At 30.9% G+C, this 14,522-nt stretch overlaps 1 protein-coding gene across 2 annotated transcripts in view; it reads right to left on the bottom strand.

Annotated features, from left to right (window-relative positions):
• The window catches only part of LOC111686224 (protein CBFA2T2), a 65,014-nt gene that overhangs the window by 15,683 nt on the left and 34,809 nt on the right, over nt 1–14,522 (bottom strand). The window lies entirely within an intron of this gene.

Genomic DNA, 14,522 nt, shown 5'->3' with positions numbered 1-14,522 from the left:
AAGCACTGTATACTTTTCAATTTCAAATATTTAAATGGATTTATGCTCGGAATTAGTGTCTGACATGCAAAATCCAAAAGCAAAGGAGCACAAATACACACAAAAAAGTAACAGACAAAGAGACACATGGAAAAAATCCCTGTCATAAATAAATTTACATGATTTTCCAAGTAAATAATAATAAGAATTAAACAAAATATAGAAAGGTAAAGAAGAGATGAGGGGGAGAAATAAAAAATGGAAACAAAATATCACAGTGATAATTATAATCATATATAGTCAGGCAAACAGACAGAGGTAACGCCCGCAAAATGTCTATTCAAGTTGAATGAAGAAACAAAAAAAAAAACACAAAATTTTAACCATAAAAATGTTGTCAAATACTAAATTAAAATTGTGGAATATTAACACATACACATGTATAACAAAAGCTATTTTATTATTGTCTGTTATTGTTATTATTGTCGTTTATAGCAACAACAAACCCAATAAAGAACTTAATAATAACATTAATAACTAATATAGAAACAACCATTTAAAACAGCTGTTAATAATAGTTAAACGAAAAAAAGAATACAGTTTAACTAACTGTATTTCAATCAATTTGCTGCAAATAGTAGTGCAGGCTAACGGCAGCGGTGTAGAGTTTATAACCAAACAAACGTTAACCAGGTATCTATATGTTATAAAGAAGTCTGGGAGAAGTTTAATGAAACCTTCATTGAACCAACTAATCAAATAACAGTAACACTTGCGGCAAATTAGTATTTAAATAACGCCAGGCAACATTTGGTTGATTGAAGTCAATACATACATACATATGTATATACAAATTTTAGAACTGATGTCGCTGCGAATGATGATGAAGTGTTTCATTTCTTTTTTTAATTCACTATATCGAAAAATAGGGTCTTTAAAAATGTTTTATTGTAGTCTATTGAAAACTATTAAATTAAAGAACTGATTAACATTAAGAGAAAACTAGCCTATTCAATTAGTTAGCATTACAAAGTCTAGATCCTTTCTGATGCTCGAAAATGAAACATATCTTGACACATCACTCAGGACTAGCCAAATCCAATTTTTAACGAGAAATCAACAAGAAATTTAAGGACGGCACCCAACGAGTAGACTATAGACTAGAATATAGAGTAGACTATAGACTAGACTATAGACTAGAGTATAGACTAGACTATAAACTAGACTATAAACTATACTATAGACTAGACCATAAACTAGACTATAGACTAGGCTATAGACTAGACTGTATACTAGACTATAGACTAGACTATAGACTATAGACTAGACTATAGACTAGACTATAGACTATAGACTAGACTATAGACTAGACTATAGACTAGACTATAGACTAGACTATAGACTAGACTATAGACTAGACTATAGACTAGACCATAGACTAGACTATAGACTAAACTATAGACTATAGACTAGACTAGAGACTAGACTATAGACTAGACTATAGACTAGACTATAGACTAGACTATAGACTAGACTATAGACTAGACTATAGACTAGACTATAGACTAGACTATAGACTAGACTATAGACTAGACTATAGACTAGACTATAGACTAGACTATAGACTAGACTATAGACTAGACTATAGACTAGACTATAGACTAAACTATAGACTAGACTATAGACTAGACTATAGACTAGACTATAGACTAGACTATAGACTAGACTATAGACTAGACTATAGACTAGACTATAGACTAGACTATAGACTAGACTATAGACTAGACTATAGACTAGACTATAGACTAGACTATAGACTAGACTATAGACTAGACTAAGACTAGACTATAGACTAGACTATAGACTAGACTATAGACTAGAACTATAGACTAGACTATAGACTAGACTATAGACTAGACTATAGACTAGACTATAGACTAGACTATAGACTAGACTATAGACTAGACTATAGACTAGACTATAGACTAGACTATAGACTAGACTATAGACTAGACTATAGACTAGACTATAGACTAGACTATAGACTAGACTATAGACTAGACTATAGACTAGACTAGACTATAGACTAGACTATAGACTAGACTATAGACTAGACTATAGACTAGACTATAGACTAGACTATAGACTAGACTATAGACTAGACTATAGACTAGACTATAGACTAGACTATAGACTAGACTATAGACTAGACTATAGACTATACTAGACTATAGACTAGACTATAGACTAGACTATAGACTAGACTATAGACTAGACTATAGACTAGACTATAGACTAGACTATAGACTAGACTATAGACTAGACTATAGACTAGACTATAGACTAGACTATAGACTAGACTATAGACTAGACTATAGACTAGACTATAGACTAGACTATAGACTAGACTATAGACTAGACTATAGACTAGACTATAGACTAGACTATAGACTAGACTATAGACTAGACTATAGACTAGACTATAGACTAGACTATAGACTAGACTATAGACTAGACTATAGACTAGACTATAGACTAGACTAATAGACTAGACTATAGACTAGACTATAGACTAGACTATAGACTAGACTATAGACTAGACTATAGACTAGACTATAGACTAGACTATAGACTAGACTATAGACTAGACTATAGACTAGACTATAGACTAGACTATAGACTAGACTATAGACTAGACTATAGACTAGACTATAGACTAGACTATAGACTAGACTATAGACTAGACTATAGACTAGACTATAGACTAGACTATAGACTAGACTATAGACTAGACTATAGACTAGACTATAGACTAGACTATAGACTAGACTATAGACTAGACTATAGACTAGACTATAGACTAGACTATAGACTAGACTATAGACTAGACTATAGACTAGACTATAGACTAGACTATAGACTAGACTATAGACTAGACTATAGACTAGACTATAGACTAGACTATAGACTAGACTATAGACTAGACTATAGACTAGACTATAGACTAGACTATAGACTAGACTATAGACTAGACTATAGACTAGACTATAGACTAGACTATAGACTAGACTATAGACTAGACTATAGACTAGACTATAGACTAGACTATAGACTAGACTATAGACTAGACTATAGACTAGACTATAGACTAGACTATAGACTAGACTATAGACTAGACTATAGACTAGACTATAGACTAGACTATAGACTAGACTATAGACTAGACTATAGACTAGACTATAGACTAGACTATAGACTAGACTATAGACTAGACTATAGACTAGACTATAGACTAGACTATAGACTAGACTATAGACTAGACTATAGACTAGACTATAGACTAGACTATAGACTAGACTATAGACTAGACTATAGACTAGACTATAGACTAGACTATAGACTAGACTATAGACTAGACTATAGACTAGACTATAGACTAGACTATAGACTAGACTATATATAGAGACTATAGACTAGACTATAGACTAGACTATAGACTAGACTATAGACTAGACTATAGACTAGACTATAGACTAGACTATAGACTAGACTATAGACTAGACTATAGACTAGACTATAGACTAGACTATAGACTAGACTATAGACTAGACTATAGACTAGACTATAGACTAGACTATAGACTAGACTATAGACTAGACTATAGACTAGACTATAGACTAGACTATAGACTAGACTATAGACTAGACTATAGACTAGACTAGACTATAGACTATAGACTAGACTATAGACTAGACTATAGACTAGACTATAGACTAGAATATAGACTAGACTAAGTTAGTAAGTTAGGTAGTTAGTTAGTTAGTTAGTTAGTTAGTTAGTTAGTTAGTTAGTTTTAAGTTTAATGTCTAATGTTTTTTTTTTATAAATTTTCTTCAAATCAAGTCACTGAAATGGTATTTCTGTAAAAAATTTTCCAATAATAGCAATTTAATTTTCTTTGAAATTTTGCACATGAATAAATATTTTAAATTCTTTCCAGTCTCACATGTACACATACATATTTATGTATATAACTTCTATATAATAAAAACGAGAAAAAACAAACATTTATCTTTTAAAATATAAAATTTTTTAATTAACTTCCTTCTCTTAAGTGTTTGTTGCTTAACAAAACAATGAATATTTTTTCTTGTGTTTATAAAAACATTTTAAACATATTCAAAATTTTCTATATTTTATTTAATTTTTTTACTTTTATATTTTCTTGTTTTTTTCAGCCATTCACCAAAAATTTCTCTAGAGATGAAACACATATTTCAAAAACATACACACTATTACTAACTACTACTACATGTCGATATTTATTTCGTATTCAATACTGGTAAGTTTGTAATTGCACATTGTCTATGATGTTTTTATTTAATTTTTTTTTTTTGTTGTTTTCAATATATTTTTCACAAATGTGTCCATGCAACAACAATTCGTTATTAGTATATGATTTGTATTTATTTTTTTGTTGGAGTATTAAAATAATAAAATATCGTACATATTGATGAATGTGTATTTTCAGTAGAGAAATAGAAATAAAAACTGTTTTGAAAACAAATAGAATTGATGGAAAGCAGCTGTGAGCTGCCAAATTCGTATAAAACAAATGTGCACTTAGAGTAATAGTGTAAGGATTGTGGGAGAGGGGACGCTATGGCGCGAAATGAAAAGAGGGGTATATGATTTTAAATAATAAGCAGCTGGCTGGCATGCTGGTGGCTTGCTGTTAGACAACTGTTTGGTTTTGCAGTAAAGTGGATTACACTGTTTCCAAATTAAAGAAGAAAACTTGTGTACCAAAACTTTTCTTTTTAGATATTTGTATGTCAACAATGCAATACTTTTCTATACAAAAACTTGTGTGCCAACACATTTCTATACAGAAAACTTGTGTCCCAACACTTTTCTATATAGAAAACTTGTGTGCCAACACATTTTTATACAGAAAAATTGTGTCCCACCACTTTTCTATGTAGAAATCTTGTGTTGCAACACTTTTCATTACAGAAAACTTGTGTCCCAACACTTTTCAATATAGAAAACTTCTGTCCCAACACTTTTATATTTAGAAAACTTGTGTCTCAACACTTTTCTATATAGAAATACTTGTGTCCCGACACTTTTCTATACAGAAAACTTTGTCCCAATATTTTTCTATATAGCAAACTTGTGTCCCAACACTTTTCTATATAGCAAACTTGTGTCCCAACACTTTTCTATATAGAAAACTTGTGTCCCAACACTTTTCCATATAGTAAACTTGTGTCCCAATATTTTTCTATATAGCAAACTTGTGTCCCAACACTTTTCTATATAGCAAACTTGTGTCCCAACACTTTTCTATATAGAAAACTTGTGTCCCAACACTTTTCTATATAGAAAACTTGTGTCCCAACACTTTTCTATATAGAAAACCTGTGTCCCAACACTTTTCTATATAGAAAACTTGTGTTCCAACACTTTTCTATATAGAAAATTTGTGTCCCAACACTTTTCTATTTTTGTTTAAGCAAAAATTTAAATTCATACAAAGTTGAGCAAGCATTAAAAGAAAAGGACAATAATGTAGTAATACAAACGACTTAAGGAAGCAGTTTTTGATTTTTCCCCCGTTTCCAGCATCTACAGCAAAAGAAAGTGAAGTGCTTTAAAAATAACAAATGTGATGCTTTCAACAAGTGTTGTCAAGTACCATCACTAACAGCATAACGACAAGTAGTTTGTAGTTGTAGCTGCTACTATTACTGCTGCTGTTGTTGCTGTTGCACGAAAAGCTGTTGTAGTATGTATGTAGTTGTTATGTTTATTGTAATATTGTTGTAATTTACAGTTGTTAAAAAATGGAAGAGAGACAAAGAATTAAAAAGTAAAAAAAAATGAAAAAGAAAAAAACAAATGTTAAAGTACTTGGCAAAGAAAGGCTCAGTAAAAAAATGGTTGCAACAAAAAATGTAGACAAACAAATATATACTGCTTGGGTGTGTGTGTGTATGGAGAATATTTTAGTGAACATTTTTCCCCAGCAGTCAGCCGCCATACTCTTTGCTTTCCTTTAAAACGAGTCGTGGTGGCATTCAATTCAACTATCAAACACTTCATGAGCTGTCATTGCTGAAGTAGTGTTTGTAAGTTTGTGTACCCTGCAGTACATCATCACTATTCTATATAGAAAATTTAAGTCCCAACACATTTTTCTAAAGAATACTTATGTTGCAACACTTTTCTGTATTGATAACATGTTTCTCGAAACTTTTCTATATAGAAAATTTGTGTTCCAACACATTTCTATATAGAAAACTTGAGTCGCAACATTTTCATATATAATGCTTGTGTCCCAAAACTTTTCTACATAGAAATCTTGTATTCCAACACTTCTCGATATGGAAAACTTGTATCCTAACACTTTTCTGTATAGAAAACTTGTGTCCCAACACATTTCTATATATAGAACATGTGTTGCAATATTTTCCACATAGAAAACTTGGATCCCAAAGCTTTTCTATCCCAACAGTTTTCTGTATAGAAAACTCGTGTCTCAGCATTCTGAAATTTACTTTCAAAATGGTATATATACTTTGTCTCCTTTCAAATCCGTTGGGCAGAGTAAGCTTGTGTATGTATGTATGTGTGTGTCACTCCGTCAGCTGTTGTTGACATTTTTCGAATTGTGCACGTCGACACACAAACACATACTAAGTAAATATAATAATTTTCTCTTAAAATATGCCAAATAAATACAAAAAAGAAAAACTGTGTGTGTGTATGTATGTATGTATAGAAAATGAATAAGTGTGTGTTTGTGTCAAAAGGAACATGTGCAAGCCACTTGCTGCTCTGCTTTCATCTTTGTCCTTCTTGAGTGAGTGTCGAGAGGAAACCCTCCTCTTTAGCCGTACTTAAGCCACAGAAATGACGAATGAAGCAAATGTCAGCAACAGCTGTTACAAAAAAAGATTTAAAAGAAAATGTAAACACTACAGCTGCTGTTGCAACAGCATAAAAAACCTTTAATATTTTCCGTTAACACAACGACAACAAAATAATTGAATGAACATGTTTGTGATTTTTCTTCTCTCATATGGTTGGTTGGCAAAAAAAAGAAAATACCAAAAATATTTTTTTAATGGAAATGGAAATTACGATTGTTTTTGTGTGTGTATAATGCGAAAAATAATATAATAGCTTTTGTAGTTTTTGGAGAATAAGTTGGAAAAAACTTATGGGAAAAAATGTCGCCAACATTGAAACAATTTAAGAAAACAACAAACACAGCAGCAACAATGATTGAATGCAGCAGCAGTTACACAGAAATTTCAATTGTTTGTTCTCCTCCATTTAATTTATTTTATTGTTTCCAAATTTTAATGTCTGTTAGTGAGTAAGGTGTGGTTAATATAGTGCTTTTAAAGTGCGTAACTAACTAACTAACTAACTAACTAACTAACTAACTAACTAACTGACGAACTTACTATCTATTTATCTATCTATCTATCTATCTATCTATCTATCTATCTATCTATCTATCTATCTATCTATCTATCTATCTATCTATCTATCTATCTATCTATCTATCTATCTATCTATCTATCTATCTATCTATCTATCTATCTATCTATCTATCTATCTATCTATCTATCTATCTATCTATCTATCTATCTATCTATCTATCTATCTATCTATCTATCTATCTATCTATCTTTCTATCTATCTATTTATCTATCTATGAACTCTTTTTATTTTTCCCAAATTTCAATAAAAGTTTTTTTTTTATACTTCTGAACCCACAGCAGTTGCCACACAACTTAACTGTGATAATAATTATTTCGCCTAGTGAGTCATGTTGCTGAGATTGTTAAATTTCTCTGTTGTTGTTATTGTAGTTTTTTGTAACGATAGTTGTTGTTTCATAAATTGTATTTTCTCTACAAACTTTTTCCTTTAAAAAAGAGCACTACAGGCAACTTAAAGAGAATACCGACTAACGTCAAATGAGTGGCATTCAACGCTGTTACAGTTTCATCCATTTTACATATAGTAAAGGAAATGTCTATGTATATAAATCTGCGTAGGTATGCGTTATATAAACAAATCAACAAATCCTTAAAAAAAAAAAAAAGAAAACAAAAACAGCAGCCAGGATAACAACGAAAAACAAATACATATGTTTGTGTGAGTAAGTGATGGTGTAAACAGAACTATTTAGCGTACAATTTGCAACCAACTGTTTTTGCTGTTTGCCTGACACCGCAGTTTAACAGAAAACCAAGACTAAAACATACACTACACATATATGAATATATCCTGTATACATACACATACAAAATACTACAAAGGAATAACAAAAAAAATAAAGCGGATGTTAAAACAAATACATATACATATAAACTATATAGCCCTCATACAAACATTAATTTTTCTTGCAAACGTACAATTTTTATACAAATTGACTGATTTTGACACTTTATTTTTGCCATGTTCAAAATTAAGGTTCATTGTGTATTATTACTTTGATTTCTGTATAATTTTCCAGTTTGGTTTCCTTTTTCTTCTTTTACTGTAAATGTGTGTTTCTATTATTATGTATTTGTGCGTCTGTGTTTGCTTTCTACACTTTTAATTCGTATAATTTAAATGTCTGATGCCGACAGTCTGAAATATATGAAAAAAATATCGTATATTTTTTCTGTGAAGCTAAGGATATATGTGAGTGAGTGTGTGTATATGCTGTTCAACAGGAAAGAAGAAAATTAAACTCTGGAAATTCACACAAATATAGAATTTTAGTTAAGTTAGGTGCAAATGATTATACTGTGAGTGTATTAGTAAAATGAGTGTTTCTTACATGGTTTCAGTAACAGCTGGGACTATACAATAATCTCATGCTAAGTTTTGTATTAAAGTTTAGACCTAAACATTGTAGTACTTCTTCAGAAGTTAAATTTGGTTCACTGGGCAAAGTTCCTGGAATGTGATCACATTATATCATGATCTCTCTCTCTCTCATCTCCAGGAGAGCTAGAGACGACTCAGCACCGCAACTTTGTGAGAATCGAATCCACGCATAATCACATTATATCTTATGAATGATCTCTCTCATCACCTGGAATACAAGAGACGACTCAGCAACGTAACTTTGCGATTAACATGTTTTAAGTTTTGTACTTGGATTCAGGTGAGAATCAAATCCACGACCATCATTCTATCAGACTAGAATACTAACTATTAACTTGCCCTATGCTCGTGCTAACTAATTTTAGACCATGATAGTACGGCAATTTTGGCAACTAAACCTCGAGACTTATTTGGTAGAACGATCTTCATTAATAAACCAAGATTACTATTAACTACATAGGTCAAGTATTAACAGAGTACACTCCAAAACATGCTCCAGACAAAAATAAGAATATTTCTCATCCATTCACATTGGATATACAATGCGGTGGGTTAAGTATTAACAGAGTGATCTCCTGACCAACAAGGATAATACAATTACTGGTATGTTGTGCAAACATTGACTGGTGCACGACAATATGATATCAACTCATTTACAACATGTTCCTATGATATCAACTCATTTACAACATGTTCTTATGATATCAAATCATTTACAACATTTAGTACTGACAGTCACTCCTCTGTGGAATGCGGCAGAGTAGGCAGTTTCAAGTCCTTTTAGAGAAAGACTAGAGTACATCAGGATAAGGAAGGTTTAAGAAGGAAACATGTCATGGCTGCAAAGTTAAATATGTTTATAACTGTTGTAAATGAAATATGATCTATACAATCCTGTACATAGATAACATTGTGTATATGAAGGATAATGAATGAGGGAAGCACATAACTGTGTGATCTTAAAATTGAAATGACTCCTTCGGTAATATTACAAGAAAAGAGCTATTTTGTCAGCTTGATGTTATGATTCCAGACTGTCTGAATCTTCGTTTCTTTAGGTGATGATCAGCGGTTTTTTTGCATGAATTCCGTGACAGTGCGACATTTTGATAGTGAGGACAGAAACCTCCAAAGTTTTAATCGGTGTTTTTGATTCCTACGTTTATGACGCCAATATGACCCATCGATCAGTTATTTTCCTTGAGAAGATCATAAAAAAGCAGAAAATTCTTAGTTAGTTAGTTAGTTAGTTAGTTAGTTACTTTAAAAGGGGGGATGTATATACATCAAATCCTGTTGTGCGCTTCTGCACTTATGCCTCAGGTGGGAATCGAACCCAGAAGCTCTGTTCAATCAGACTCTAACATTAACCTCTTACCTACCGAGGCCAAATACAATTCAAATGTTTCAATGTTTCTACATAATCCAAATCTGTCTAACTATTCGTTGTGTTCATATCTTCCTTCAGTTCTTAAGGATTTGCCTTCGACTTTATTTTAAATTTCCTAACAAAAACTTTCTCACACAATTTTCAACAAAATACTTTATTCACAATAAAATAAATGCAAAAAAATAAACCTAAGAAAATCACAGCCATAATTAAACTTTAAACACATGTCACGCACATAAAAATACATTTAACCGCAAATATATCATGTTGCATGCAACACTAAAATGTCCCTATGTATATATACGTACACGAAAAACAGAAGCGTAGCAAGGAAAAACCAACAATGACAAGTGTAAAAATAACCGGAAAACATAAAGAATTTAAAATAACAATAACATAGTAAACTCAACAAAAACAAAACGAAAACGTAAAAATAAAAACAAAATCATCACTCAATTTAACCAAAAATAACACATAACACACATTCACACACACAACATAAGTACTATTACAGCGTTTTATAACAGTAATGGGCAAATTATACATAATCTTGCACTTGTTTTTATGCAAAGCTGCTCTTGGGAGAATCTACAGAGGACCTGTACATGGTCCTTCAAACTTGTATTTCATAAATGACCATTACTGTTCTAAATCCTTTTAGCAAGAAAAACATCGTTTTTTTCATAAACACAACATCTACTTACTTCCTTTAACTGTAATTCTGTTATAAATGAGAGAGGAGAGTGCAAGTGCTGGGAAATAGAACTTTAAACTGCGTCAACAAAAACTACAACAAATGTTTTTTGTTTTTAAAATTATTCTATCGCATTAAGGATGAGTGTTTGTTTAGAATGTGTGAGTGAGTAAGAGAAAAACTTCCTGTGTAAATAGTGTTGCCTAAACATATTGTTAGTTGAAAACTTTAAGTGACCATAACACTTCCCGATACTTTAGATAGTAGGAATTCTCCTACTTAGCTCGTAGTAAAGACAAGTCTCTATAGAGAGATTTCTTTAAAAAAGTGTTTAATTTACTCTAGATTTTTTAAACAAAACACTAGGATCTCTATGGAGAATTAAGTTTAGGGAAACTTTTCTAAAGAAAACTCTTCTTAAAAAACTTCTCTAAAGAAACCCTCTGAGCTTTTCTTCAAGGAAACTTTTACAGCAAAAATTTTTCGTGGAAAAACTTTTCAAAAATTACTATAAGAAACTACTACTCTCTTTATGGAGAATGTTTTTTTAAGAGAGTTAACTCTGTTTAAGGAAATTTTTCTAAAGAAAACCCCTAAGCGAAACTTTTCTAGAGAAAAGTGTCATTGGAAGAACTTTTTTCAATGTTAACATTCTAAAGATTAAACTTTCAAATGAATACTGTCTCTGGAACTAAGTCCCTAAAAAAAAGCTCTATATAAGAACTTTTCAAAAGAAATTTTCTTAAGAGAAACATTTTAAGAAGAACTCTTCCTAGACAATAATTTTCTAAAGAATACACTCTCCTTAAAAAGAAATCGAAAACTTTTATTGGTAATATTCTCTCTAGAAAGAACTGCTCTTAAGAAAGCTTACTATAAAACAACTTTTAATTAAAAAAAAGCTTTCTACGATATCTTTAAATAGGAAGAATCTATACTTGGGACCAATAATTTTCTAAAGAATACTCTCTCTTTTCAAAACTTTTCAAAAGAAAGCTCCAAAACTTTTATTAGTAATATTCTCTCTAGAAAGAACTGCTCTTAAGAAAGCTCTCTCTAAAACAACTTTTAATTAAAAAAAAGCTTTCTACGATATCTTGAAATAGTAAGAATCTATACTTGGGACTAAAGTATACACTTCTAAAGGATCAAATCTTTCCCCCAAATCAGTTGTTCATGATGAAGCAAGAAGCTACAATAGAGGTTAAACCTTTACTTTAAAGTTTATAATTAAAGATGCCTTTACTCTCTTATAACGTCTCAAATATGGTAAAAAAGAGCTTTGTAATCAAACTTTACGACAAGACATCTCCCGAACTTGATTTGATTGGGCGAAATTCGGATATACATATTTGTTTTGAACTTCAATTAAGGCCTCGGTAGCTATAGCCTATCATCACTACATACCATGGTTACTGATAGTCTTCTATCGAAGCTCTACTACTTTTTTGGGTTCTACATCCTTTAAATAAGTTTTCTTTTCAATCTTGTTGTCTAGGAACTTCAATTTTGACGATCATAAGTTAAGAATAGTTAAAATTTTCCGCTAAAAAATATGTTTTTCATAATTATTGCTTTTAGCTTAAGTTTTCCGACTACAAAGGTAATCAAAGTTAGCAACACTGTTAGACAACTTTTGTATTTTTCTTCTAGCGTGTTGGTCTAAATCGTTTGTGATTATTATAAAGAAAACATAGACACAAACACACACACACACAGATTAAATAATATATACAAACGAATATAAGTAGAGAACAAAACACAGGTGTTGACGACAGCTATGCGCCACTTGTTCTCTACAATGAATTGAATCAATGAACGGATGAATGAATTGCTTGGCTGCCAGCCTAGTCGGGCCGTGTTGTGCTGTGCTGGCTGTCTGTCTGTTTGGCTGACTATCTGTTTTGTTGCTGCTTGATTATGCAGCATGATTCACATGTGTTGCGAGTGCTAAAAACAAAAACAGTGATTACAGTCATGCAAACACACATACACACACACGCGTAGAGATAGGAATCCTTACATACGTGCATACATAAGCTGTTGGTGAGTGCTGGGAATTCTCAGAGTCTGTTCATGAATGTTGAAAGGATAAAAAAAGTGTGTAGTTGTATAAATCTCTGTGGATGTGCGTGTATGTTTATGTTGTCGTCCTAAAGAGGATAAAAGGATAAAAAACTGAGTTAAAATTATATATTGTTATTGTTGTTGTTTTTTTTATTCTTTTTCAAATTAAATGACACACACAGCTGAAACAGTGTGATGTGTAACTAAATTTGTGCCTTTTATTTGCAATAAATTATCATTTAATTTTATTTTCAATATTATGTCTGGGAATGAATGCGTGTTGAATGTGTTGTTGGATTATCAATTATTTTAAGAATATATATAGAAAAAGGATTTAATTCCTTATTGGTTTGTAGACTATTTTGAAATTGATAATTATTGGGTTTATGGAAAAAATTCCAGAAATTGTCTTAATTTTAAAATTTTTTCCTAAAAATTGTATATAAAAAAACTCATCCACTTAGCATCATCACAACAATAAATTTGCCTACCAACAACTGAAAAACTCTTGCACATTCCCAAAACTTTTAAAGCCTGAGAAATTATTGAACTTAAAAAGAAATTTTCTTTATTCTGGAAAATGTTATTAGAAAATAACAAACAGTGGGAAAAATTGGCATCTGTTTTACATCGTTTATTTTGTGTTATTTTTTTTTCCCAACAATTACAATAACAATTAAATAACTACAGCAACAAATACTTTGTGTATTTATGTTAAAAATAAACATGAATGGTATTTAAGAATTTTCCCAAAATATACAATTCAATACACAATACAATAATGAAAAGAAAATCTAGCAAAAAAAAATTGATTTAAAAAAAGAAACTGTTTTGTTTTTACTAGAGTTTTTTTCGTCTATTCTAAAACTAAATGTATAAAGTTTCAGCTGCAACATTTCGCAGGCTTAAAAATACAGCCTTTTTGGAATAATAATAGACAGACCGACAGACAGATGTACGCCCAAGTCTTATAAAAACACAAGTCAATTTAAAAATGATTGAAAACAAAACTTAAATGCTCGTACATTTTACAACTTAGTATTTCTGTTATATGCCAAAATGACAATGTATTGAATATATGAAACAGACATTTTTGTAGGTTTATTGTTGTTGTTGTTCTTTTTTTTAATCCTTGAGATAGAAAACATGTGTCTTGAACAAATACTTAAAAACAATGAAATTATAAAACAGCAGTTTTTTGGAAATAGAAAACAAATAGTAGTTAGTTATTTTGAAATGAGTTTAATGAATGAATATAATTTTTTTTTTTTTAAATTTTTAAATTTCTCTCCAATTGTAAAACCCAGAGGCAATTAAGAGCTAATGCTTTTATTATAATATACATTTCCAAATCATGACGATTTTATAAACACAAATACTAAATAGAACTAGAACAGAACTAGAACAGAACTAGAACAGAACTAGAACAGAACTAGAACAGAACTAGAACAGAACTAGAACAGAACTAGTACAGAACTAGAACAGAACTAG

The sequence above is a fragment of the Lucilia cuprina genome, chromosome 6 (assembly GCF_022045245.1).
Source record: "Lucilia cuprina isolate Lc7/37 chromosome 6, ASM2204524v1, whole genome shotgun sequence".
Taxonomy (NCBI): domain Eukaryota; kingdom Metazoa; phylum Arthropoda; class Insecta; order Diptera; family Calliphoridae; genus Lucilia; species Lucilia cuprina.
This window is presented reverse-complemented; position numbering and strand designations above follow the sequence as displayed.